The sequence below is a fragment of the Columba livia genome, chromosome 1 (genome assembly GCF_036013475.1).
Source record: "Columba livia isolate bColLiv1 breed racing homer chromosome 1, bColLiv1.pat.W.v2, whole genome shotgun sequence".
NCBI lineage: Eukaryota > Metazoa > Chordata > Aves > Columbiformes > Columbidae > Columba > Columba livia.
The window spans coordinates 140,230,731-140,257,324 of NC_088602.1; the positions used below are offsets into that span (position 1 = coordinate 140,230,731).

General features: G+C 39.4%; 1 protein-coding gene across 16 annotated transcripts in view; it reads left to right on the forward strand.

Annotated features, from left to right (window-relative positions):
- Positions 1 to 25,987, forward strand: part of LOC110364013 (uncharacterized) — a 272,131-nt gene extending 246,144 nt beyond the window's left edge. For 14 of the 16 annotated variants that reach the window (XR_010466785.1, XR_010466786.1, XR_010466787.1 and 11 more), the window contains 7 exons: positions 5,010 to 5,084; positions 7,187 to 7,366; positions 14,487 to 14,579; positions 17,883 to 17,951; positions 18,433 to 18,635; positions 20,562 to 21,005; positions 23,789 to 25,987. The gene's annotated coding sequence lies outside the window, so the exon portion shown is untranslated. Of the gene's footprint in view, positions 1 to 5,009; positions 5,085 to 7,186; positions 11,091 to 14,486; positions 18,636 to 20,561; positions 21,006 to 23,788 lie in introns of all 16 variants that reach the window. The other 2 variants (XR_010466788.1, XM_065033583.1) reach the window with 2 other exon arrangements.
- The last annotated feature ends 607 nt before the right edge of the window (positions 25,988 to 26,594 follow it).

Genomic DNA, 26,594 nt, shown 5'->3' on the forward strand with positions numbered 1-26,594 from the left:
AGGAAATGGACTCAAGTTGCATCAGAGAAGGCTCAGATTGTATATTACAAAAAAATTCTTCCCAGAAAGGGTTGTCAGGCACTGGAACAGGCTGCCCAGGGAAGTGGAGTCCCAGCACTATGTATTGATGGCTTACAGTAGCCAGCAGTTTCACTGTGAAGTGCTCTACAGTGGATCAGAGAGACACGGGAGGATCTGAATTAGTTATACTTCAGTTTCAGGACTTGTCCATCTGCAGTGATGTTCTTCCTGCTCATACTGTGTTGCTGCATATAACTGTGAATTATTATAGCCTGAGAAGTACATGGCAATTTCAATATGCACATATATTAAAACAAGACTTTGAGAAATACAGTGTCCTCAGTTAAAACCTGAGAATGACCAGCCTGGACCAGACCAAGGGTCTGTCTGGCCTGCTGTCTTGTTTCCATCACTGATTAGTAGACTGTAGTTATGGAAAAAATATAAGTGGTATGTGTATGGAATAAACAGGCGGAAGTGCTGTGGCCATTCAAGTTAGTCACATTACATGTGGAAAATCACCCTGGACTATAGTTGCCATAGGCCAGAGCATTCTTATTCTAAAACCTGCAATTTGTATGATTGGATTCACAATAACATATTTTAGCATATGGGCCTGCACAGTACATCTTGTCAAACAGCAGCCAAGTCTGTGGTTAAGTCCATGTATTCTGGCCATTTGCAAGCGATCTAATTGTATTAGCATTTTTCTATTGTATTTTATTATAAATGTATTCAGCATTTATCTTCAGTTTTGATTTACCTTGATTGTTTCCATCTTACTTCAGCATAAACCCTATTCTTTGAGTCTTTGCAGTTGTTTTGAGGACTTTGATTGTAGAAGCGATTTTCTATTGTTGGTTAATGTGGCATCATGTCACCAAAAAAATGCATTTTGCATAGAAGTAAAGTCGCACAGTCAGGCTGTGGATCCTACGGGCATAGGAAATAGCTGTACTTACTGCACCGAGGATGTCTTTTCAAATATGAAATTATTCAAAAAAAATATTCATAGCCAACACTTCACTAAAATGGGATTAGTGGTGACACTTCATGGAGATTGTACTTCAGCCTTGTCCGTTGCATTTTAGTGGAGTTCACCACTGAAGTGTCATTCATGTAACTGCATTTGAGCACAGATGCTATTTTATGCTTTTCTTATGTTCTCTTACTCCTACCAAGATTATCTCGAACAGGTGGAGCGGAAATGAGTTACAGTTTTCTAAGATACATTTAGGAGATTCTGACTTCTTTTCTTGAAAGTTGAATGAAGTCCCATAAAGGTGAAAAATAAAAGCATCAAACCCAACAGGCAAACACTGATGACACTAGATTGTTCAAGCGTAATTTAGAGCCCAAATAAGTTTTTATTAAATCAGATTCCTATTTCAAGATAGCATGTATTAGTCAACCATTTTAAAGGGCTAAAACTCTAGTCTGGTCATGATGGTAGAGGTGATATCTCTGAAATGGGCAGCATAGGCCTGTACTGCCAGTTGTGGTTAAGTTGCTTTTTAGCAGCATGTCTCAGTGAACAAATGCTTTAGCCCATGTGAAACAGAAGTGAGCATTTGATTCTTTTACATGAGTGCTATTAGTTGGGTAAGTTCTGGATTTTTCGTATTCTTAGTAGTAGCTGGAGTGAGTCTTTTCCTATGGGAAGACAATCAACAAGGAAGTGACTCTTTGAAAGTTTTGTGTGATATATGTATATTAGATTATTCCTCTGATAGATGTATATTAGACCATTGAAACCTTGTTGCTATAAGCTGTGTTAGTATTGTATGTTTCTGAAAGGAAACAGTTCCCTAAAGAGAACTGCTCAGAGCAAGTGCTTTGAATTCTTCACAGGAATTTGCCGCTAGTTTCAGATCTTGGGTTTTCCAGTCAAGAAACGCAAATATTTTCAATCCATTAATCAGGTGGCATACACATAGATCTTTGAATATTGAAGAGGAAGAACGTTAAAACTCCTTAAGAAAGAGTAGTCAGCAGTCTGACCAGTACAGGAGGAGGACAGAAGGAGAGCCAGTAAAAGTTGTGAAAATTAACACAATAGTCTAGTTAAGGCTCAGTGTAAATTACAGTTCACTAATGTTTTGCTGCGTGGAGGAAATAATTCCTGTAGAAGTGGGACAATGGAGTTCCACTTCTAGAAGACAGCTAAGAGGTAACGTATGTTCAAACTTACTGCTCTTGGTGGCAAGTCCTCAAAAAAAATACTTGCATGCTATTTCAAGTGGTCAAAAAAAACCAAAGCAAAACAAAACCACAGCAATGGGGTTCCAATCAGTCATGTTGTTTTGAGAGGCTTTAATCGGTTAAGAAGGATAATTTCTCCTCTTTTTTTCTTCCATGAAGTAAACATTTTGCATTGCTATACAGTGAACTGTGGCTTTTCCATTTTAGTGGACTTCACATGTCAGCTATACAACATTTGACACTTTGCATTGCACTACCGTCAGTATGTGTAAGAATCGTATTTCGAAAATAATGAGTTAAAACAGCAATCCTGCTGTACTGAAATCTGCCGTGGTAAAAGAGTGGCTTATGCCACTGGCCTTCAAAAATACGTACTTAGATTAAGCGGAAACAGGTACATTGATTCCCACTGTCAGCCATTAATCCTCCAGGTTATCTTTAGCACCCTTTTTTGGTGTGTTGGATTTGTGAGGAACCACCGTCTCTGTGACTTTGGCTAAAGCTAGATGTAGATGTGCTTAACTATCTCCATGTGTAGATACTAAGTACAAAGGACAATTTTACTCTCAATTCTAGAGATGAATTATTGTTAGTTCTTTGACTTTCAGGCTGTATCACTTTGCTGTCTCAAATACTGTAGTTAACACACTCCTCCTGTGTGCCTTCTCTTTTTGCTTTTACTCACAATGTTAAAATACAGTTCTTGCTGAAGAATGTCATATTTGTTGCTTGGGGAATAACAGATCTAATGTTCGGTAATGTCCTGATTCAGAGCAATACACAAACACATCTTTAGTTTGAATTCCATATTGAAGTAGGGCCTTGAAACCCTTGAAGCACAGGCATAGTGCATTTCAGAAAACGGATGCAAGTTTAATATGCTTTTCCTTGTTGTACATTCTCATGTTTCTTCTGGCAACTCCTGCTCTTCTGTGATAAATCTAAGAGGGAGAAATTTCTTACTGACTCTCTGGAGAAGGAATTTAAGACCCAGTCATGAAAACACTGACATGACTGAGTAAAGTTCTTCATGTCTAAACATATGTAGGATTGTAGCCTAGTGTAATAATGGAATAGTCTGAAAACCATGTCTATAAAATCTCGATATGTATCAACACATCTTCTTTACACAGCTTTAAGGCAGTCAAGTTTTGAAGAGTTTCTTTATCTGTAGCAGTTCTGTCCCATCTTGTGTCTGGACTTTTTTCTGCCTGTGGGTTTCCATTGGCCACATGTCTGACAGGCTAAAGATTATTTTTGTGTACATTTTTGTACAGTACCTGTATTCTATTTTAAGGAAAAATATACACATGCATTTTTCTTCTTTACTAATAAACTGAGTGACAATTTCAAATAAATTCTTTCAGCTGTTGTGAATGGTACACAGATGTACTGACACATTTCAGAGTAAGTCAAATAGAGAGTGAAGTATTGTGTCACTAAAGGAGTAGCAGAAGAGGAGCTGGTCTCTGACCACTAAAGCAAAATAAAGCAGTGCTAAGACAGCGGCTTTCAGAAAAATAAGCCAGACTGTTCTAGGACTTAGGTGAACTATGGAAGCCACAACAAACGAGAGAAAAATCTTACCAAAGGAAAAATGTGGGAGAAGTATAAAGGTATACTGTGGCATGAAAGAGCAATACTGAAACAGGTGGGGGAAGGAAGTGAGCTATATCCTCTTTGTGTCTATCTTCCTATTCCATAGATGAAGACAATAACTTTTCTGCTGTGCGGTTGTGAGGGCAGCGTTCAACAGGAGTTGTGAAGCACTTGCGTATTATGAGAAATGCCAAAATAGAAGGTGTCTCCTTTTTTTTTTTTTGAGGAAAACAGTGTTCTAAAGAGATTTGGTGGGCTGTTGCATATATACAAATTTGAAGGACGATGTGGAGAAAAGTCACATTTCTTCAAAATCAGCAGTGGAATAGGCTGAATAATGCTAGAAGCAATAAGAAGTGAATAGATTTCGCATGCGGTCTGACAAATAGGCAGAGAACAGTCATAGCATCACTTTTTTGGGATCACCCGGAATAATGATCTAAAGTATTGCTTTTCCTCCTCTGTAGTTCTATCACTATTACCATACAAGAAAACAAAAATTGTTATTTCACCGTACTGTATATATTTTTATACATAATCAATTATTTCTATATTTGACTATGATTACAAAGCATATGCAAAGGTATTACTGACACAAATGCATTATCAAAAAATGTTAGTATCACTGGCTACTGAGACTAAACTGCCGAATACTACTTTTTATGAATAATTTATACCTGATGTATTGATGTCCATGCTTGGTTGATTAGTCAGAGCACAGTTAATCTTTCTACTGTGAATCGATACAGTAATTTTAAAGGACTAAAAGCAAGGCCGATAATCAGGAGTAAAGGTTGAAATATATTTATCTGGTAACTTTTCTTTAAAATTGCTTAGCTGTGAAAGTAGAGGAGACTTCTTTACTTGAAGCTTTCAAGGTTTGTGGCAGCTAAACTGTGTAGTCTCAAAAATCTTAATCATCTTACTTCTATGAGGGTAAAGTCATCCCTCTGCAAAGTGCCATTCATGCCCCACTTACCCTTGATTAAGGCTTTCAAACTAAGTTTGAAGTGAGACTGGCCTTCTACTGAAGCACATTCTTCACCTGCAGAAAAGCCTTTAATAAGATGCAGAAAAATGCAGAAAAGCATTTAATATCTGTATGTCTGTTTCTCACTTTTTTTTCCCCCCCCTCATGATGATAACATAATTTTTATTATTTTTTCTTCTTTCTTTTTTTGGAACAGAAAGAATGACTTACTGGGGAACCAAGTTAGCGGATGAAAGTGAAGATGGGTCACCTATGCAGAGGAAATGACAAGGTATGCCTAGCAGTCACACTGAGATTCATTTCTTGCTGGTGCTTAGGTCTCCATGGTAGATTACTTCTGGAAATAGATTTTTAAAATGGTCCTCAGAAACCTCGAAAAAGGTGTTTTGACAAGAACATTTTTCTTCAGTTTGATTGCCAGAGTAAGCAAAGTATTTATGTATTTATAAATATCTTTAAGATACACCTTTAAACTCTTTACTATGCTGAATTGTAGCTGCATTTCTACAGGTAAAGGGCAGTCACGTTAATGAATTTGTTTTTTGGCAGAGACCAGCAAAAACAACCCTTCTCCAAACACCAAACTGAAATCCCTCCAGACACTATAAGTGATCATTCCTGAAACTTTAAAATCATAATTTCATGGATTCATTGAAATCATCGTACTCTCAGTGCAGGAGTTCTACTATTTTCTCCTTTTTTAAAAAATTTTTGTCATTTATAACCATTACAGGGAGGTGTCCTAGTACCTGTTCTGCACTGCATTTGAAGAACATGTTTTTTTACTGTTGTCATCCCACAGATTTGTAACTTGAGGAATGCTAAATCAGCACTACTAACAACTCGTTTCTCTCAAATATTATCGGTAATGTGAAAATCCCTCCAGGCACTATCAATGATCATCCCTGACTGGCACAGGGCTATACGCCACTTAAGTTCTGAGGTTAAATGTTACTTCAGTGATGCATAAAATTTGTACTGACCATCTGCCCAGCATTGAGTTTAACCCATTAATGAATAAGCCTCACAGTATCACTGCGAGATAGGGAATTATGATCTCCATTTAACAAGTGATAAAACTGAGCCCCGAAGGGCTTGTGTAATCATTTCAAGTCGTACAGGAACTATATAATAGACCCAGCAATGAAAGCCAGATCTCACCTGACCTGCCATCTTTCCTCCTTGGACATCCCTGAATTTGGTATCCTTTTCACTATGTTCTGTCATGTGTGGAATGTGTACATCAACAGCTATGCATTCTTTATGCACAGTTTTAACTGTCAAATTCTTATGCAAAGAAACTTAAAAGACACAGTCAATGTGAACCATGAACCACACTTGTCCATAAAGAACAACATGAGACACAATGCAAGAAGGTCAGCATAAACAGCACCAGATGGCCTTCGTAAATTGAGCAAGTAAGCACAAAATGCCAAAAGGGAGATCTGTTATTGTGACCTCTTTTTCTATTTTTTTGCATTACGTTGAGAGGGAAGACTGTGCAGATCTTTCTGTAGTACAGAGAGGAACTGCTGGTATAGGACAATTAATGCTTTTCCTTTCCATTTGTAATCTTGCTGAACGTCTCTTTGATTTCCTTTGGTAAATGTCAGGTCACATGTCGGCTGCTTGCATTCTAAAACTGAAGTATAAGTCATCTTCTCAAGTGACAGAAACTGTCATTTTTCCTTGCAAAATATTTTTCTAGCTATATCTTATGTAACTGTTACAGTTGTTGACATTTTCCTTAAAAGCCCTGTTCGTTTGACACTCGAGATTCAGTATAAAGCTATAGGCTGGAACAGAGAATTCTTTTGCCTTTGCTTGTATCTATTTCCTTTACTGTGAGTTGAAGAAAGGAATATTTTGCATTTCTGAGTCATGCTGTGGAAAGGTATTTTATTTTTAATATCATTACAAATTTAAAAGAAGGATAAACTAGGTGAAACATAGGTGAAACCAAGAGTTAATATGCTTCAGTTGTAGAAAGTGGCTATTAAGTTTTGATGGGATGCTGTCGCTGATACTTCAAATAAAATGTTGATGTGGTGATGGAGGTAGTGTGGCTAATGAGTTGAATGCTAGAGGCAGGCTGTTGATTTTTATGGAAAATGTATATAAAAAATACATGATCCTCAACCAAAGACATTCATGTGGATATATCCATAGGAACATATCAGGTTATAGACTTCTTATGGCTGTCTTGAGTTATGTCTACAGGAGTATAGCCCTATATAGCTGTGTCTTGGCATAGATAAAGACTGAAAATACTTACCCGCACCCCATGTTATATCGTGCCTGATTCCTGCCCAGCTTAGGGGCGATATTCTAGCTTTAATAATCTGCTTTCCCTCTACTCTTACGTGTCTACAGGAAACTACTGATACATCTTCCTGATGGGTCTTCTAGATCAAACTTAACAAATATAACAATTTCTTAGAAGAAATGGCTGCAGAATGTGGAGTCAATTGGTGTGAAGTTCCTGCTGGCAAGGCCTTCAAGTTGAAGCTTCTACTGGACCCAGCTGAGGGATGAAAGAGAGAACTTTAGCAGGTATTTCAGGTTGTTATCTCTACCAATCTCACCCTGATGCACAGTGAATTAAAGTGTTTCCAAGTTGTTCTGGAAGAATAAGTTCAAGAAACACTGTGTTCCTTCTAAGGTAATGCCACAAGGGTGATGTGGAATGTCAGGAGTTTGGTCTTGAGAGCAGATCCTTTAATCGTAACATGTCCAAGTCCAAATGTTAAATTTTAAGCAAGCTAAAGACCTGCGTGGTAGATGCAGGGTGTTTTAAGACACCTTTAGGAGTTTGAAGACAGATTAAGATGTCTGTATTGACATAGTCTTAATCTCTCACAACCAGGATCTGATTTGTTTGGTTAAGTATCCTGTTGCTGTCAAAGAACAATGCTGAGTTTAGGAAGGGAAGATAGATCTTGATCTAAATATCTCTGCTTTATAATAGGACACTGTATAATAATAATTTACACAGTGAACAGTTGAGCTCAACACAGACACATTAGAGGGACAGGAAAGGAGTGAAAAGTGCCTTCCTCATTCCCATGACGGGACTGAAAGCAGAGTTCAGAGCAACCTACCCTGCCATCATGTGATTCTGAGTTTGGGGTTTGTAGAATCACAGTTCCCTTCTTGTCAAAGCCAGAAGTAGGAGCTGGGTCTCCAGGAAACAGATTCCCTGTATCAGTCTGCATACTGATGTGATCTTTTCACTGGAGATTCTCAAAGCTGGTTCATGGACATTACAAATTTGTTCTTCTCAGCTCATGAGGTAGGAACATAATATTTTACAGGTGTGGAAGTGAAGCACAGATGTGAATACTTTAAGATGTATAGCCACAACAGCTGAGGCCGGATATTTAAAAGCATTCAGCACGGGTCAGTTTATCTTGTAACGTTTTCAGGGAGACCAACAGCTGCATTGCAGTTTGCCTTTGAAAGTCTGGCTAGTTATTTTGGAGTCTGAAGAAGCCAGGAGAACTGAACTTACTTTTCTGAAAACCCAACCCAAGTATTCACCCAAGATCGTGAAGGAAATGTCTGGTACAGTTGTGAAATGAATCCATCTCTCTCCAATTTCTGCATACCCAAAGCACCTTCCTGCCTCCCAGCTTACTCTCTTTGTTCCAAAGACTTACTTTGATGAGTTTTTGGAAGACAATGCAGCTCTTCTGTGAACTGTTCTCATTAAATCTTTCTTTCTCTTGCTACAAGCTGCAATAGAGGGGAACTCCTCAACAGTACTCTCAGGAACTCCCATAGTGCACATAAGACAATGCTGGGTCCTGAACCCTGAAGCCTCTGAAGACTTACTGGATGATCTCCTTTTAAGACCTCTGTTGGTACCATTTGTCTCAAATTGCAAACCGTTGGTAGGTCTCAGAAATTTGCAAGAGTCGGTCTCTCCAGTTGTTATATTTCCCAGGAGATCTGCAAAGAAAAGGAGGATGATTAAAGTTTATGGCCTGAGCAAGAAGAAGTCAGAAGGAACATTTCTCAGTGTTCTTTTTATGAGTTTTTTTTAAAGAAAAAATGTTTTTCACAGACAGGCGTTCCTAATGATGAAATACACTGAGTTCTGTATTTGCAAGAAGGCCTAGAGGAGCACACTTCCATTTTATGCTGAAAGACTGCAGTCTTTAGTGCTCTCACTATTAAGATCATTGGAGCCAGAGTTCCCTACTGATGTTACTAAAATGAACTTTAATCAATCTTGAAAACAGACTTTAATAACCTGAATTATGGCCCCCAGTGCTAGATCTTTGGTAGGAGAGTGAGCCTAGCAGTATTGATTTTCTTCTGCTCAGCATTCCTTCTGATATTTTTGCCCCTTGTTAGCAATGTATATTTTAATAAAACCTCAGTTTCTGAAATACCTTTTCCCATTAGTCTTTCCATGTTAAAGTGAAACGTTTTTACATCATTCACATACATTTTTCCTCATTTTGAAGCAAAGCCTTTTTTGACAAAGATTTTGGGTTCCAAAACCAGTGTAAAAATGGAAACTTCCATCCTTCTCTAATTATGACACAGCTCTTGTCAGTCCCACCAGATGGGGAAGATGAGCCAGAAATTAGCATGGATAGCCCACCAATTTTATTATTTCATTTTCGCTTTTTGCTGTGAGGAGGCAAATGCTTTTTTTGACTCAATATGGCCTAAAAGGCCTGTGTGTTTAGAAGGACTTTAGAGTTGGCACTGTGCCCTTGTGGCCAGGAAGGCCAATGGCATCCTGGGGTGTATTAGAAGGTGTGTGGTTAGTAGATCCAGAGTAGTTCTTCTTCCCCTCTACTCTGCCCTGGTGAGACCACATCTGGAATATTGTGTCCAGTTCTGGGCCCCTCAGTTCCAGAAGGACAGGGAACTGCTGGAGAGGGTCCAGCGTAGGGCAACAAAGATGATTAAGGGAGTGGAGCATCTCCTGTATGAGGAAAGGCTGAGGGAGCTGGGTCTCTTTAGCTTGGAGAAGAAGAGACTGAGGGGTGACCTTATTAATGTTTACAAATATATAAAGGGTGAATGTCACGAGGATGGAGCCAGGCTCTTCTCGGTGACAGCCAGTGGTAGGACAAGGGGTAATGGGTGCAAACTGGAACACAAGAGGTTCCACTTAAATTTGAGAAGAAACTTCTTCTCAGTGAGGGTGCCAGAGCACTGGAACAGGCTGCCCAGGGGGGTTGTGTCTCCTTCTCTGGAGACATTCAAAACCCACCTGGATACATTCCTGTGCAGCCTCATCTAGATGTTCCTGCTCCGCCAGGGAGATTGGACTAGATGATCTTTCGAGGTCCCTTCCAATCCCTGACATTCTGTGATTCTGTAATAAAACAGCCTGGAGATGTTTAGTGAATTCAGAGCCTGTCTCAGAGAACTGTAAATATCTGAAAGGGGCTGCCTTCATTTTTGGCTGGGAAATCTGAAGGGGAGTCCACAGGAGCAGTTTACTGTTCAGATGTGAAGAAAGAAGGGGGGCGGGGAGGAAGCTGAAACAAGTGATGTTGCTACTATTTCTCTGGGTTTGTGTTTTGTAAATTACAGTAAAGTCCACAAGTGGCATCTTGTATGTGGCCTGCAGCCTTCTGACCTCCTTGTGAAAGGTGACCTTGTGGTTTGGTAGGTTGGCTCTCCATGAGCAAGTTGTTACTGAGCAGACCGCTAATGCTTCTCCACAGCACTACTGCTGTACCTTTATAGGGACTGCTAAATGATGTGGTATGCACCACAGAGACCACTGTCCAGGGGAAAGTGCTGTCAAAGAGCGAGAGGGGGTTAACCACAAAATATTTACCATTTTAGCGTGCACTGGAAAAAAAAAAACATAGCTGAAAACAGGATTTTCCTTTAGCTCTCTTTGTGTGTTGTGGTTTTACACTGACTGCAGAAAAGGTTCTGTATAGTACTGATTCTCCAAAGCAGATGGCAAACAATGATTAACCAGTTCCTTCCAACTACCCACTAATAAGCAGAAACCAAGTTGAACCAGTTATTCATATTGAATTAAGCTTAAAAAAAATAATGTAGTTATGACCATAAATGTTCTCATCTAAATCTAAACTTTCCCAGAATAGGGCATTTAGGGCTGAATGTCTTTCTTCAAGCTTATTTCTAGTGGCAGAGAATATGAAAAAGTAAATGATAGTAGAATATGATTATAGTTCTTAATGTAATTTAAAATTATTCCATTTTAAGTGAAATACTGATGCAGAAGGCCAGGACCTCTGAACCACATGCATTTACAAGCCTGTCTTACGCAAAAGTAAGTGCCTTGTATGCTGCTGTTGAGACTTACTGTCTTGTCTAAAGCTTCTTCAAGGTTTGAGTAGAAGCACTGCTCTTGCAGTAATATCAAGGATTTTAGATTTATGGCATTAAGAGCTAATGGGAAGCACATTTGCTGTATATTCACGTTCCTAAGCTATTTTACTCATGGCACTTCAAAAACCAAGTGAGGCCTAGGATAGATAAGCTTTCAAATTAAAAGAAAAGAAAAGAAAAAAAAGAAAAGAAAAGAAAAGAAAAGAAAAGAAAAGAAAAGAAAAGAAAAGAAAAGAAAAGAAAAGAAAAGAAAAGAAAAGAAAAGAAAAGAAAAGAAAAGAAAAGAAAAGAAAAGAAAAGAAGAAGAAAAGAGTTTTTAATATTGGTAATTTGAGAAATGGTATATATACTGCCATCAGTGAGATAATAATGAAACAGGCTGGAGGCCAACTGTGTAGGAAGCAGCTCTGTAGAAAAGGATCTGGACGTCCTGGTGCACAAGTTGACGTCAGCCAGACGCGTGCCCTTCCAGCAAAGAGCCGGCTGCATCCAGGGCTGCTTTAGCAGAACTACAGCCAGCAGCTCTAGAGAAGTGATCCTCCCTTCTTTCTAGTGCTTGGGAGACTGCTTTCAGAGTACTGTGTCCAGTCGTGGGTGTCCTAATACATGAAGGATACCACCGTACCGGCTTGAGCCCAGTGGAAGGCCACCAATCTGGCCAGGGCTGGAGGACACGGTAACCAAGGAGAAGCTGAGAGAGCTGGGTCTGTCCAGGCTGAGGAAAAAAAAAAAAGGAAAAGGGGAGACCTTATTGCTGTCTGCAACAGCCTGATTGCAGGGTAAGGAGAAGATGGAGCCCAACTCAGTGGTGCTCAACAATAGGATGAGGGGCAACAGGCACAGACTGAAGCACAGGAGGTTCCATCTGAATATGAGGAAAAAATTCTTTACTCTGAGGGTGCCAGAGCCCTGGAACAGGCTGCCCACAGAGCCTGTGGAGTCTCTTTCTCTGGAGACATTCAAAACCCACCTGGACACATTCCTGTGTGATCTGCTCTGGGTGAACCTGCTTTAGCAGTTGGGTTGGACTAGGTGAGCTCCAGAGGTTCCTTCCAACCCCAACCGTTCTGTGATTCTGTGACTCTTGGAGGCACACAGCAATAGAATGAGGGCAAACAGCTACAAGTTGGAACATGAAAAAGACCAGTCAGATACAAGGAAAATTTTTTTACCAAAGAGTGGTCAAACATGGAAACAGGTGCCCAGAGAGGCTATAGGTTCTCCATCCTTGGAGGTGTCCAGAATTCAACTGGATATGTGCCTGAGCAACCTGATCTAATTAGATGTGCTTTGAGCAGGAGGTTGGACTAGATATTTCTAGAGTTCCCTTCCAACCTGAATTATTCTGTGGTTATTTGACTCTATCATAACAAGGACTAAAACAAGAACAATATTGCAGATTTGGACCACTGGAAGATCAAAGAGGAACAACTTATCGAAAATCAGAGTGCAATTAATAATATTGTATATCTGATCAATTCACCTTCTGGCATCAAGAGTCAGGGATTTATGGAATGAATAGTTACCTCAGCATTTCTTCTGTATGGTTCTGCCTAAAGTGAAACCACAGCTTCATTGAATTCGGATAAGAAAATTCTAATTGACTTCATGAAGCTCTGAATGCTGTCAGCTTAAATGGAGATCATAGGAAGATTCTTTAAAGTCAAATAATAGTTTTAATGTGGAGAGAACTTTAGAGAACGTTTTTCAGTTTTTCTGAAATTGTATTTCACAACCACCAGATTCTTTTAGCATATATGGATAAAGTTATACTGGTGTTGGAAGGAAAAAGCCAGTATTGCGCTCTCAGCTTCGTATCTGTGTTCCTGTAAGCACAAGTATTTAATTGGTGCTCTAAAAAAGGAGGGGAAATTGGAGGGAAGAAAAGCATCCTTCTCACAATCCCCAAGTTAGAAAGTATTTCAAAGCTTTGAAAACTGTTGGCCCGTTCTGACATTTACAAAGTACATCTTACAAAGAAAGGCTATGTAGAAAGTCCAAACCCTATCATGTGAGCTTAATTACACCCTGAAAATGCTTGCTTTTTACAACCAACTGTGATAAAACATAAAATGCAGTATTAACATGTAGTGCAGTATGAGGGCAAATGCTCATTCACAGCATTTCTGAAGAAGGGGATGAGTTTTTAACATTGCTTAGTCTGGCTTTATGAAATGGCACTTGTCAGCAGAGTGTATATAGCCCTGTTACTGTTACATTTATACGATTAAAAAAATGCCAAGGGTATGTTTCCTTCTTTTATCTAACCAGCCTATTCTACTATATAATGTTGCATGTACTATTGACTACAGTATTTATAATCGTGTAAATTATATGTGAGAACAGATGATAAATTCACACTGGAGTCTACTTGGCCCTTAAAAATTTTATGCAACTCTGAGGAAAAGTTACTGTTTAAAGAACCATTCTGGAAACCAAAGCCCTTGTTTTAACAGCCCAGCCTTGATCCTTTAATGCGGTCAGTGTTTTGGATGAGTGCAGGTCTACACTTAATTATGAATTTAGAACGATCCAGGAATATTTAAGAACAAAAATACCTCCAGTATAGCGGTTAATTTCTTATGAATAATGGCTTCGTAATGATGTGGTATTTTTCCACCCTAACTTTCACAATATACCCTTCCATAAGAACAGTCTGGATCTAGGGAGTGTCTATCAGCCTGTTATTACCAGTTCCAGTGTTTGGCATTTGTTGTGATTTTATAGTAGTATTAATAACGTATTTTTGTTTCTTTCCCTCATACATCTAAGCCTTCAGAACTTGTTTTCTCTGCAGTGTCTTCCCTGTAGTCATGAGGGATTTTTACATATTTGTAGGGAATCTGACATATTGTAGCTGGAGTATTAAAAAGCAAGAAACATAAGACTTGTGATTCTGAGAACTGGTAATACTGCTTTTAGGATTGAGGAAGACTTTTTTTTTAATGGAACATTTATATGCTTGTATGTGAATCCATTACATGACATACACCGTGGTTAGCAACAGCTTTTGTGTATCACGGCTCAGGTTCCCATACTCTCCTGACAGTATGTATATTCATGAGATTCATGACATTTTCCTGCATCTGCTCTTATAACAGATTTCATTTCAAAGCAGCATTTCATTGATGTAGTACACTCATGCATTTTACGTATAATTGCTTTCATCTGGTTGTATGATTATTTTGTGACACCTAGTGGATAAATTGATAGTAGTGCCGATTTGAATTTCTTCATTTGGGGTTTTTTTAGATTGTCTTGATAGACATTCTGGCCTGGAAACTCAATTCTCATTACAAACATGCAGTCTATCTTACTTTCTCTCTCTTTTTTTTAGAACTTTGCTTGTGGAATAACCTGCTCGTAGCCAGGTTAACAAACACCCAGAACCAGTCTTGAGGAAATGCCAAGAGTCCCAAAATAATGCAAGGTAGGAAACATTTGAAAATTTCATAGTATAGTCAGGATTGCTACATGTGCAGTGTGTCACCTTCACACATCAACTTTTTCTCCTGTATTAGCTTTTCTGTGGTGTGCTTCAAACATGCAGTTCCCTTAGGGACTGATTATACACTGCATAAAGTTGTAAAAGGTTACAAAGGAGTACTTATTACCCTATGAGGACTTTTAGAAATACCCATTCCTTTACTGCTCTTAGAGAATGAAATCTGATAAATAATTAAAATATTATTCTATACACACAAGAATGTTTTCAGAATATTTACATCAAGAAACAGAGTCTAGAAATGCCTTAAATGCATGACCTACTTTCACAACTTAGATATATCTTATGAAGTATATCTTAATTTACATGTCATGGATTCTATGCCTGAAGCTTATTTCAGAATCATTTCTCTTACATGAAAATGTTGAAATACTGTCCAGTATGTTTGCTATAAATGCTGCAAGATAGAAAAATAGGTGGTTTTATATTACTCTATTTTTTATGTTAAGGGGAGGGGAATTAATTATTTCAGTTGCCCCAAGTCTGCTTGCTGTATTGCTGGGTTTATACTATTAGTGTGCACGTTTCTGTCTTCAAAGAAGGTATGATACGCTCCTTGCCAAACAGATTTTAAATTCTGAATTCTTCCAGTATCCCAGAGCAGGCATAGGACAGCAGCTTATGTGATAGCTAAGATAAGATTTTAGTAGTTTTCAAGCAGGAGCTAAAAGGAACTGTAAGGCACGTGAATTGGAGGTGAGAGGTTATGTATTTTTCGTATGTGGGGAATTGGAATGAAGTTGTGCAGAGGACATGAAGAAATTTTTATTTTAAAGACTGCCTTCAAGATTTTAGGTTTCAGCTTTTCACTCCTCAGAGAAAACGTGTTGCATATTTCTACTCCCAAGAGGCTTCAAAATCAGAAAATGTAATACGTCTTTAATACCATCCAACAAGGTGCTCTTTGCCTGTGCTCTTCCGAGTTGCTCTTCCTAACAGTTCTCTTGTGACTTTCATTTATGTAGAATTAGGGCCTGTAGCAACAGCATCATGAATAATGGACACAAAGCGTCTAATACACTGCTGAGCTCTGGCACAGACCTGCTCATTCTCTACTACCTGAAGCCCTGCATTAAGTCTATTAATGAATGTTTAACCAGTGAAAGCTTTAGTCTCAGGTAAAGAGACTTAACACTACAGGAGGTCTATGGAGAGCCTCAGCCACCTTAGAAAACAGAAGGTGGTGCAGAGGGAGCCGAAACTGGCAGCTCCTCACCCGTAATTCGTGAGTGCTCATTGTGACAGCAAGCGCCATGCACTCTAAAAGCCTTCGCACTCTTGGTGCAAATGGCCACAACAATTTTCAGTGGTTCCCCCCTTGCTTTTTTAAGGTTCGTGTGATGTAAACCTGGCATGGGTCTTAGACTGGGCTTCACACTGGCTTGCTAATGAGGCTGGTAATCTCATTAGCTGTGCACTGGGTGTATGCATAAGCCTTCTTTTTGGTGTCTTTGTTGTGCCCGCAGCGTGGAGTACTCCAAATAGAAAATAACTGATCAGGGCAAAGTAATCGTGACAAAAGCATATGTGTATAATTTTTTTTTTTAATCATAACACAACTTGAGACAATATCAAAGGGTGGTAACAAAGCTGTCACTGCACAGAAATCATCTGCTGGTAACCAAAGAAGAACAATAACTAAAAGGAAAAAGGAATCTCATCTCAATAACTAGCAGCATCGTAAGCAGCAAGTTGGCAGAGGTCCCTGGGAGTTAAAGCAGAGGCCGGCGCAGGCTCCAGAAGGAGGGTGGGGGAAGGGGACGTGAATTGGGAAGACCCTGCACCCCCAGAGGCAGGCAGGCCATCCCAGTTGTGGTTGGTGGAGGCCTGTGCTGCAGGGTGTCCCTTGGCTGGGGAGACCTCTCACTGTCAGCTGCTCTGTGTCCCAACAGGCGCCTGGAAATGTCTGACAGGGTCAATGGAAACACCTCCTTTTGCAAATGGGCTTTTTTGGTCAGGTCTATGGCCTCACGTCCTCCCCCCTACCAAAAAAAACCAAAACAAGCAAACAAACAAAAACAAAACCATAAATAAACAAAAGCCACCAGAAATAAACAGCCCACTGCAGTTCTGGTTTGCAAGGCCTGTACAGGCATTTTCCCTGTGTTAATGTATGTCAACTTCCAGGGTTCTGCTGCTTGACTGTCAGGTTGAAGCAAACCCAGTGGCTTGAGCCAAATTGCAGTTCAGACCCCAGAACATAATTCTGAAATGGAAATGTATTTTAAGCTTTGAATAATATTTTAAGGCAAACAATCCTATGTGGATTGGTGATTTTATGACAGCTTTTCAATGCTATCCATGATTTCAAATGCTACAGGTCTAAAGTGATCATGACAAACGGAACAGTTTGTAAAGGATGGATTTTGCATGTCTGCATAATAGAAAGCTTATTCTTCATTAGCACTCCAGTAACTTTATCCTGTTTGAGGTGATGGTAAATTTAAGTGTGCATCGATATAAATACAGAATTTTAGGCTAAATCCATGTAACGCCAGGCTATTCAGACCCTTGGTCTAATCCTGGGTCCCAGACTACTAATTTCCTCACTCCTTGTCAGCTGCTTCGTCTCACTGAGGGATAAAATACAAAATGAAAGCCTTATGGAGCAAAGGGCAAAAGACATTTTTCTACCAACTAGAATTATTGGTGCAGCTGCGTTTCTATAGAATGAATTTTGATTTCTTGTTGAGGCTTAGAACATACCCTAACAGACATTCCCTCTTGGTGCTTCATTAAGTTAGTACTTGCACATACAGGTTTATTGTATGTCTTTTAAAAAAGAAAGCAATGTCCATTTCAGAGGGAAAATTCAGTTTTCCCAAAAGGAATTTGTGGGTTGAGATTGGGGATAGCGGTTTTTAAGATGTCAGATTGATATTGTTTTCACGATCTTGTGATACTGGTTGGTGCCATTTTCCTAGCTTACATAGGAACTGGAATAAGGAACATTTCCTATCAGTGCTACCGCACAATGCTGTCACATAGGTTAGGTGTGATACTCTATGAATTGCATTTATTAAAAACGTCAAATCTGGTTGACTTATAAGTCAGATAGCTTATTTAAGATTCTCTTTGTAGTGGAGTTTTTTTCTATCAAAAAAATGCTTAAAAACATTATTCAATGGCTTTTGGGATGGCCAAGTATTTAGCTAGGGAGACTGGAAGACTATGATCCTGACTGCTCTCTGCATCAGTGATTGTGCCCAGTTGCTTTTATTTTCACAGGGCTCGAGGAGAAGTGAGAAAGGCATGATTTGGAAGAGTTGGATATCACATATCAAATGAAGAATACAGGTGCTCAATTTAAGTGTCTGATATTTTGTTCAGAGATGTTAAGCAAATCCAGGTGATGCCAGCTGAGTTACATGAGTTCAACTCTTCCGAAAAAAAGTGAAGATCAGGATCCTAAAATTAGCGAATATTTGCGAGAGGGTGTGATTAATATTTTTTTTGTGAATTTGCATTACAATGTAGAGATAAATTGTGAATGTTTAGGAAATGCTTATTGTAAGACGGGTTTTATATACCCGTTCTATTGCTATCTCTGACAAGAGGAAGTAAAGCTGACACATTTTCTTAGCTCTTCTCTTAACAAGAAACAATCTCTAATTTGTCACAGCTTCATCTCCTCTTAGTGCAGACACTCATCTCCCAGATAATCCAGCCCTTTCATTTTTGCTTTTACATGTGATAAGATATCAAGAGTACCTGTAGCAATTGTTTTCTTGTAAGACGTACCTCACTTGCCCTGGGTGGATTTGCCATATGCACACAGGTTTCATCTCCCCTGGACGTCGGCTTCACCCCGATTTCTGGGCATTAGGACGTGGTAATCGTCATTTCTGCCACAGGGAGCTCAGAAACGCAGCCTGGCGTGATTTCCCCCTCCTGCTGCTGCTGCTCCCGTGTCGCGCCTGGCAGCCATCTTAGGCCTGGGCAGGAGGCCCATCCGGGTGAACACACCACCTCGGCTGGCAAGTAAGTAGACGGAAAGATTATGCTAGGAAAACACGGAAGATAAATATTTAAGTCCTACAAGACAAATAGCTCGTAATACACTGAACGGTTCTGCGTTCTTTTTGGAGTTGTTTTGTTTTTTTTTTTTTAATGTATCTCCTCAAATATTTATTTAGAACACACAGAGCAGCCGGCGATTAGCCCTGGTTTAACTTCTCTTTTTTGTGGAAGCTTTGAGAGATTCTGAGTGTTTTTGTCATTCTCTGGAATACTAGCTTTTATGGCTTTTTAGTATTCAGAGTATTATGTAAGCAAAACTCAGAAATAAATGCGATGGAAAAGTAAAAATTTTGTCAGTGTAGGTACTGCAGTTTGCAGAAGCAGAAGACCTGATCCCACATCCAAGAAAAATGAGGTGTTGTTTCGATGGAGAACTTTTTCCTAATGTATTCTGTTTTGAAGCATCTGCTTGACATTCAAGGCATTTTACAGCAGTAAGGCTATGAAATGCCTAACATATACGTACAGAACAGGTGCGAAGGTGCAGAATGCCTTTGATGTATACCCAGCCTTAGCTCCTTGTCTTTACTGCTAGTCAGATCTCTGCACACCCATTCAGTAGGTTAAAGCAGCTACCATTAAGCACGTCCCATTTTTTATACTATTGTAAACCTTTTCTGAAACGTGGTATGGGAGTGATCATTTCTATGGAGGGATTTCCTTGACTTTTGCATGGAGCCACACAAGACTAAGGAAGCTCCTGTGCAGGTCTGGGCTGCTAGTCGGGCTACAGTATGTGACATGGAATTATTTAAGCTAATGTATTTGTATGGTTTCAAGTTCTGTTGCCTTTTTTTTTCCTTTTTTTTTTTTTTTTCTCCACAGCTGCTCTTTTTCCTCAAATATTTGCAAACAGTTAGATAAAGACAGTGTGTTCAGTCAATATGTAAAATTATTTATTAAATAGAATCATGTTACAGGGCCTATGATGTAATAAAAAGTAGACAAAGGTGAACAAAAATTCTATAACTGATTTTAATAGAATTACTACTCAATGCATGTAATCGTTGGCTTCTACATTCTTTTCTGATTTGTAAGATTTCTAAGGATCTGGAATTGTTCAACTTCTGTGCACCATAATTTGTGCTCTAGTGGATCGTGAGGACTTACTTCAAAACTACTGAGGGCAAGTGAAGGCGTACCATTCATTTCAATAGCGTGCTAATTGCTCCGCTTCTTAAAAGAAGTCTCATGTTGACTTTGAGGAAAACGTTTGCATACAAAACTGTCAGTAGGGTTTGTAGAAACCAAAACAGCACACCTGAACATTCTGGCACCAAGTAACCTCACTGATGAGCAAACATCACAACCAAAGCTGATCACCCATTTGGACGTTACCAGTAGGGTAGAGAATGATAAATTTGATCTTCTACTTACAGTCTGGCTATACTAATGTCTAGTTAAAGATACTATAAAATTAGTATACACAGGCTAATGTTCATCTGTAGCCAGCTGAGAAAGACAAACACTTGTACACAGAACTGTCTAGAGCAGGAGCCGATCTGAATCTAATTTTAGAAAAACCTGTGCCTGCCCACTGAATGTAGGAGGAGGCTGCGAAGGTTTGGTCCTGCGAGTATTTCCCATTGTGCCTGCCTGAAGTTCCAGCAGAATCTGTCCTGTATTATTAGATACTAACTTACAGCAAAGTTTCACAACTGGGGAAAGAGCTGTCATTTGCCATTTCAGAAGCAGCTGTATTTCAGTAGTGGGTAAGACCATGATATATGTCAGACTTCACAGGAGTCACAGAATCTGTGTTTGTAGAATACTTTTTACTTCGTCAAGGATGCTAGCTAAATTAAGGCAGTGTGTCACTTTTGTTATGTTTATTTTTAAATATATTTGAAAATATTGTGTATCGATTTTGTCATACTTACATCACAGGAAATGGAATCCTTCCCTCCACCAAATCATTTCTGTCTGAAATCCTTGGGAAAAGTTTCGTGCCATGGCACTGCTCTGTCAGAACCCTGTTCTGGAAGGATGACGTTGCAGTTCACATTGCTGCCCAGGACCTGTTGAATTCGGTGGGAAAGCTTCCCTTGGCCTCAGCAACCATTGCAGCAGAACCTCAGCCATTTCACCCAACAACGACTCTTGCCAGCAAATGTTTGTGACATTTTCGATAGTGAATAAATAGTCCGTAGGAGCAAGAGTGGTGGCTGTATGTCGCTTTGGAAGCCGGAAGATAATCATTATATGGAGACATGCTGGAAACAGCTGATGTGGTCTGCATCCAGACCTGCAGGAAAGTCCTTCCCTTGTCACAAAGCCTCTGAGCCGCCTCCTGCCCTGGAGCACTCACTGTGTTCCACCTCCAGCCTGCAGGTGGGACATTTACCTTCCTCCTAGGAGCCCAGTGAGGTTTTACATGTGCAAATCATTCTGAGGTTTTTGGGTAGAAGTTGTTGTGAAAATTGCAAAGTGCTTGGTCGGTGTTGTCCCACAGTCTGTAAATTAGTGAGGCTTTTAATTATATAACGACCCTACTTTAAACCTGTCCTCTTTCCTATTACATCATAGACATCGCAGACTTGGCCCTCTGCCTTTTTAAAAGTGGCTGCTGAGGTATTTATTAACATCAGTTCCAAGACATTTTTCAGTGAGTAAGGGAGAGCTGGAATATGGAAATGTCATATTTTTCCTAGTATTAAACAGTTGTTAAACTAGAAACACAACTCTTGCCAGATAGTTATTTTGTATGCATGTCTTCTTCTTCAGAGAAAGAAATGAACATGCGTTTTCTTTTCATTAAGTATTTTAAAGTTCATCCTTGTTTGGTGATCTAGTCAATTAAAATAAGTTTACGAGCAGCTTGTGAAAGCAGAAGACTAATTCATTTTAGATGTTGGATAAAGCACATTCTTTACCACTTTTGTGAGCTAATGAGTACTACTAATACCCATAATAACAGATCTTACAGGAAATAGTATTACCCAAAGTTTATGGTACTTTACAAATAACTATCTCAATATCTTTGTGAATTAACAGACTACTCCTATTTTTGTGGGAAAATATACATTAAGGCAATATGATGCCAGAACGGCACATAGATAAAATAACCTTTATCATTATTATAATTGGAGAGAATAAGAGAATCCTTTTGAAATGGTTAATCAAAGCTCACCAAGGGTGAACATTTTCCAATCTTCCACCTAGCATTGCACCTAAAAGTGAAAGTCAAGATATATTAGAGATAAGCAGGCAGCATAAATCCCTAAAACATTCAGGCTTTCCAAAATGCGGCCATTGTTTGGATCTATACTTTCACTTCTGTCCCTTAGAGTCACTGGAATCAACTGTAAGGGTAAGATGTTCATCTGAAATTTTGAGTGGCTGGAGGTGTTTGGGTCTGTGGGGTATTTCAGGCTTTTCACTACTGTTTCTCATGAGGAGAGACTGAGAGAGCTGGGTCTGTTCAGCCTGGAGAAGAGAAGGCTGAGAGGGGATCTCATCAATGTTTGTAAATATCTCAAGGGTGGGTGTCAAGAGGAGGGACCAGACTCCTTTCAGTGCTGCCCAACAACAGGATAAGGGGCAGTGGGCACAGAATGAAGCACAGGAGGTTTCATTTGAACATGAGGAGAAACTTCTTACTTTGAGGGTGCCAGAGCACTGGAACAGGCTGCCCAGAGAGGTTGTGGAGTCTCCTTCTCTGGAGACATTCAAAACCCACCTGGACACATTCCTGTGCCATCTGCTCTGGGTGAACCTGCTTTAGCAGGTGTGTTGGACTAGGTGATCTCCAGAGGTTCCTTCCAACCCCAAACAGTCTGTGATTCTGTGACCCATCCTTTTAATTCTAGGTTGGTCCTTTGAACTGTTCTCACCGGACCATCCAACATGAAGAGCTGCTACACTGAAAGGCTACATTGTTTTTATTCTTCCACTACAAAGCAAACTCTTATATAAAAGTCTCACTTTGAAGTAAATCACACAATACACAGGTTTCCTCCAATTAGATTATGTAATGCTGTTATATTTGTATAAGGATAGGATTTATTTTACACTGCGAGCATGTTATGTGAGGTGACTGAACAACATAAAGGTGCCCACACAGCACTGCGAAAATTCACCAACTTCTGAAAAGAATTTTGGCGAAAGCTCCAATACAAATTCTAGGCTTTTAGAAAAATACTGACATCTCTCACCACACACGTGAAGAAGATGTTTGATTTTAAATATTTTGTCTAAAAAAAACAGAGGTACCGGGTAGGTTTTTTCTCAGAGGATTATTCAGAGAGTAATTGACCTTGCCAAAAAGCTGACACTCAGAAAATGAAAGCATTTAAAACCCTTAAGTACATAGAAAAAATTATCGTGCTTTCTGCTTCAGAGCTTTCCAAATGGGTTTCTTTGCTAGTGGATACAGAGAAGCTTCTGCTGCCAGTTTTTACCATGTACATCGATGAGATGCTGAAATCTCTCATGCTGCTCTTTATGTATAGTATACAGAGAATATTTTAATATTTATCCTTTTTGGCCTGCAAGGGCATTGGTGTTACAAGACATGAAATCTGGGGCTTTACAGTATTTCCTCCGATACAACAGTCTCAGAATGGACAGAGTGGCACCGTTCTTTTTTTGCGCAGCAAATATGCACCATGTACAGCTCACCACAACCTGTAACCTCTTTCTATGTGTGGCCCAAGTCCACTGCAGTGAAATGATCTTTGCAGTTGATGATGTAACATTGACTTTTATAGATGGCCATGTTGCTGTCTAATTTGGTTAGACGTCTACATTCTCCTTTCTTCTCTGCTTCGTTTAAAAGTGTGTTTGTTCCTTGGAGGGGAAGTAGGTGATACCTCTCTCTGCCTGTCTCTGCAGTGCTCTTAAGATTTAAGTCAATCTAAAAAAATACCCTTTTTTTCACTGTACTTGGTCTCTTGCCTGTCTCTTTCAAACTGGGGGTCCCCACAAGCCATGGTATAATTTTGGTAGTAACAACTGAGTGAGAAGGCTGGTGCTGTGTATGGTTTTCCTTGAGAAAATGCACAGAAAAGCTGCTCTCTGCTTTTGAACGTGCTCTCACTCACCTTCTAATTGTTTCAGTATGCAGTGAAATGAAGTAGACACATATGTGTTTTTTCTCACTCCTCTCTTTTTAGGTCCCCATATCAATTATGCTGAAAGCAGTGGCAGATCACTTCAGTTACCCTGAAATGTGACCTACGTCTTTGGGGTGAGATCTGCTTTATGGCAAAACATCGCTTTAGTTGATCTGTGGGTGGCTGATGCATGTATCGTTTGTCGTTAATCATTCTTTAGTTAACTGTTAAGAAAAAGTTAAGTTAGCTGAATAAGTTAGGCTATTTGCTTTAAAAGTTTGCTTATTTATTAAAGCAGTGTTTTTATTACACCGTGGGCTGGTACCTAAGTTATTTCCACTTCTTTAGATCTGGCCTGCGTGAGAAGTGCTGTGGTCCATCAAACCAAGTGGTGGGGAATAACAACCTGCTCAAAATCTGGCGTAAGTGTGAGGTTAGAGTAGATTATAATACAGTGGCAATTTTGCTAGTTGTATGAACCAAAGTCTGTGTAGTATGGTAGGGTGTGTTTTGTTTGGCCATTGTTTCAGAGCTGGGTTACAGTTCACTGAGGAGTGGCATATTGTTTAAGTAGGCCATAACATTTCCACACAGTCTTGACAGATTCTTTGTTCAGTGTTACAAATTTACCTGTGCAGGACTTGGGAAATTCAGTTAGAGAAGCTCAGCTGTTCCGTGTTAGGATAATAGAGGAATATCTAGAAGCATGTTGAACAATCTGTCTAAGTCAGCATCCATTCTCTAAGTCATAGCGATGCCTTTCTTGAAGTGACAGAACTGGTTTGATAAGATGCAGTCATGTCGGAGCTGGAAGTACAAAAGTACATTTATTAAAAATGAATGCTGTATCCTTCTTTCCCCTCGTGTATCTTGTCACTGACATGACTTCACAAGTTGCAAATCTGTTAAACGTTTCAAACATGAAACTAGAGCTCATTAAGCAAAATGTCGACTGGTATATAGCAAACTGTTTCAGACTCAAGACTGTTAATATTTGTCTCCAGAGCTTTTTGTCTTCTAGATTGTCACCAAGCAGTCCTTTTGTCTGGGAATACAGCTCGTGTTTCATCTGATCGGAGTCTGACTGTCCTTTGGGGTGAGGTAGTAGGTTGTATAGTTTTAGGGCTCTGCCCTGCCTGTCACATAACTATACAATCTACTGTCTTTCCTGAAGTGGCTGTGATACCATCGCTGGACATGTCTTCAAAAGACAAAGCAAAAATTTTTCAGCTGTAACATTATCTGTCTCTGTCTACATGTTGGATTTGGTTCTTGTAGCAGTGTTATGAAAGAACACGTGTCCTTATAGCGTTTAGATTCCTGCATTTCTCCTTCACGTTCAAAAGCAATTCCCTTTTTGCTATTTTCTCAGAGAAGGTGGAGTGTAAGTGACAGGGCACAGAAGCACCACACAGTCTACAATGCTCAGCTTTCTCAGACTGACACAAGAGTGGCCATTTGGAAACATTTGACCTGTTTCTCCATTACTCTGTGGCATTTGTGTTGATATTCAATGGAAAATGCCACCTTTGATTCAGCAGCTACTTAAATCTGCTTTGCATAGGCTGTTTGAGAAAAGTATGAAGTGATGAGCTGCACAAAAACCAAAGAGGATGTCTTCCAGTTGCTTGTGTTCTGCCCTGGCACTGGTAAATGCTGAACCCCTAAGTAAAAAGGTTTCTTTAATCGGTTTTCGTACTCTGATTTAACTTGATTTTTATTACATAATGCTAATTAGGGAGAGACAGTGCTTGCCACCGCTGTTCTTATGTCTCTGGAGTCAGCCCATGAATTCTGACTGACTCGCAGGTGGAACTGTGAGGAAGGACCAACAGGAGGTAATGATGATCTTTTTAAGCTCATAAATGTGTGGGCTAGAAGGTGCTGAGAGAGTCTGACTTGCAGTCAGTGAAATGTTAGTTTGCTTCAGAAGATGCACTTGATGCTCTAACAGGATGAGGTAGTAGGTTGTGTGGTTTCAGGGTAGTGATTTTGCCCCAGTCAGGAGATAACTATACAACCTACTGCCTTCCCTGATAAGCAGCATAACAACATCAGTGTCTTAATTCACAGAAAAACAAGGGCTAGAACATACTTCTGTGACCAGCAAAGTAAGTTGACACACAGTTGTTGTTACCCTGTCTCTAATAGCTCTAAATGTAGTGTCGCATTATTTTTTAAAACTGCCTACAGAATAATTACTTTCTTACAAGTCTTTATTATGAAAAATTGAATTAAAGAAGTTTTGCTTATTTCAAAGCTTGTCTGCTCTTGATCTGTTTGATTTCTGGTTCATTTCAGTGGAATGAAGATATGGTGGGAAATTATTCAAAAAATGCTGTGAGCTTGCATTTGAGCTGTTCAGATTTCTGTGACATCTTAGTTTGAATGCAACAAATTTTACTAGCAATGTACTATTCTTGCTCAACCTTAAATCCCCCTCGAGAGTCTTCCAGTGTTTTGCAAATAATACCAGATTAAGTCACACAACATCTTCCAGCAGTTCCAAAAAAAAAAAAAAAACAAGGAAAAAAAAAAAAAGCTGTAACAATGAAAATCAAGGGCCAGATTTTTAAAACTAGACATTGATTTGTACCCTCAGTTTCCTGTGAGCAGGCTCGTTTCATGACATTTAAACGCCCCCAAAAGAGAATTATCTGCTATCTAAAAGACACAAAATTGCACCTGGAAAACCATTAGGTCCATTAAAGACATTTTGAGAATACACACTACAGAGTCTTACACCAAAAAAATGTGGAAAAAAAGGGAAAATAACAGCAAGATGCTGGTTTTGATTGTATACACAGGAATCATTCTTTCACATGCAAAATATACCAGGAAATAGGAATCATGTAAAACTTAAGTT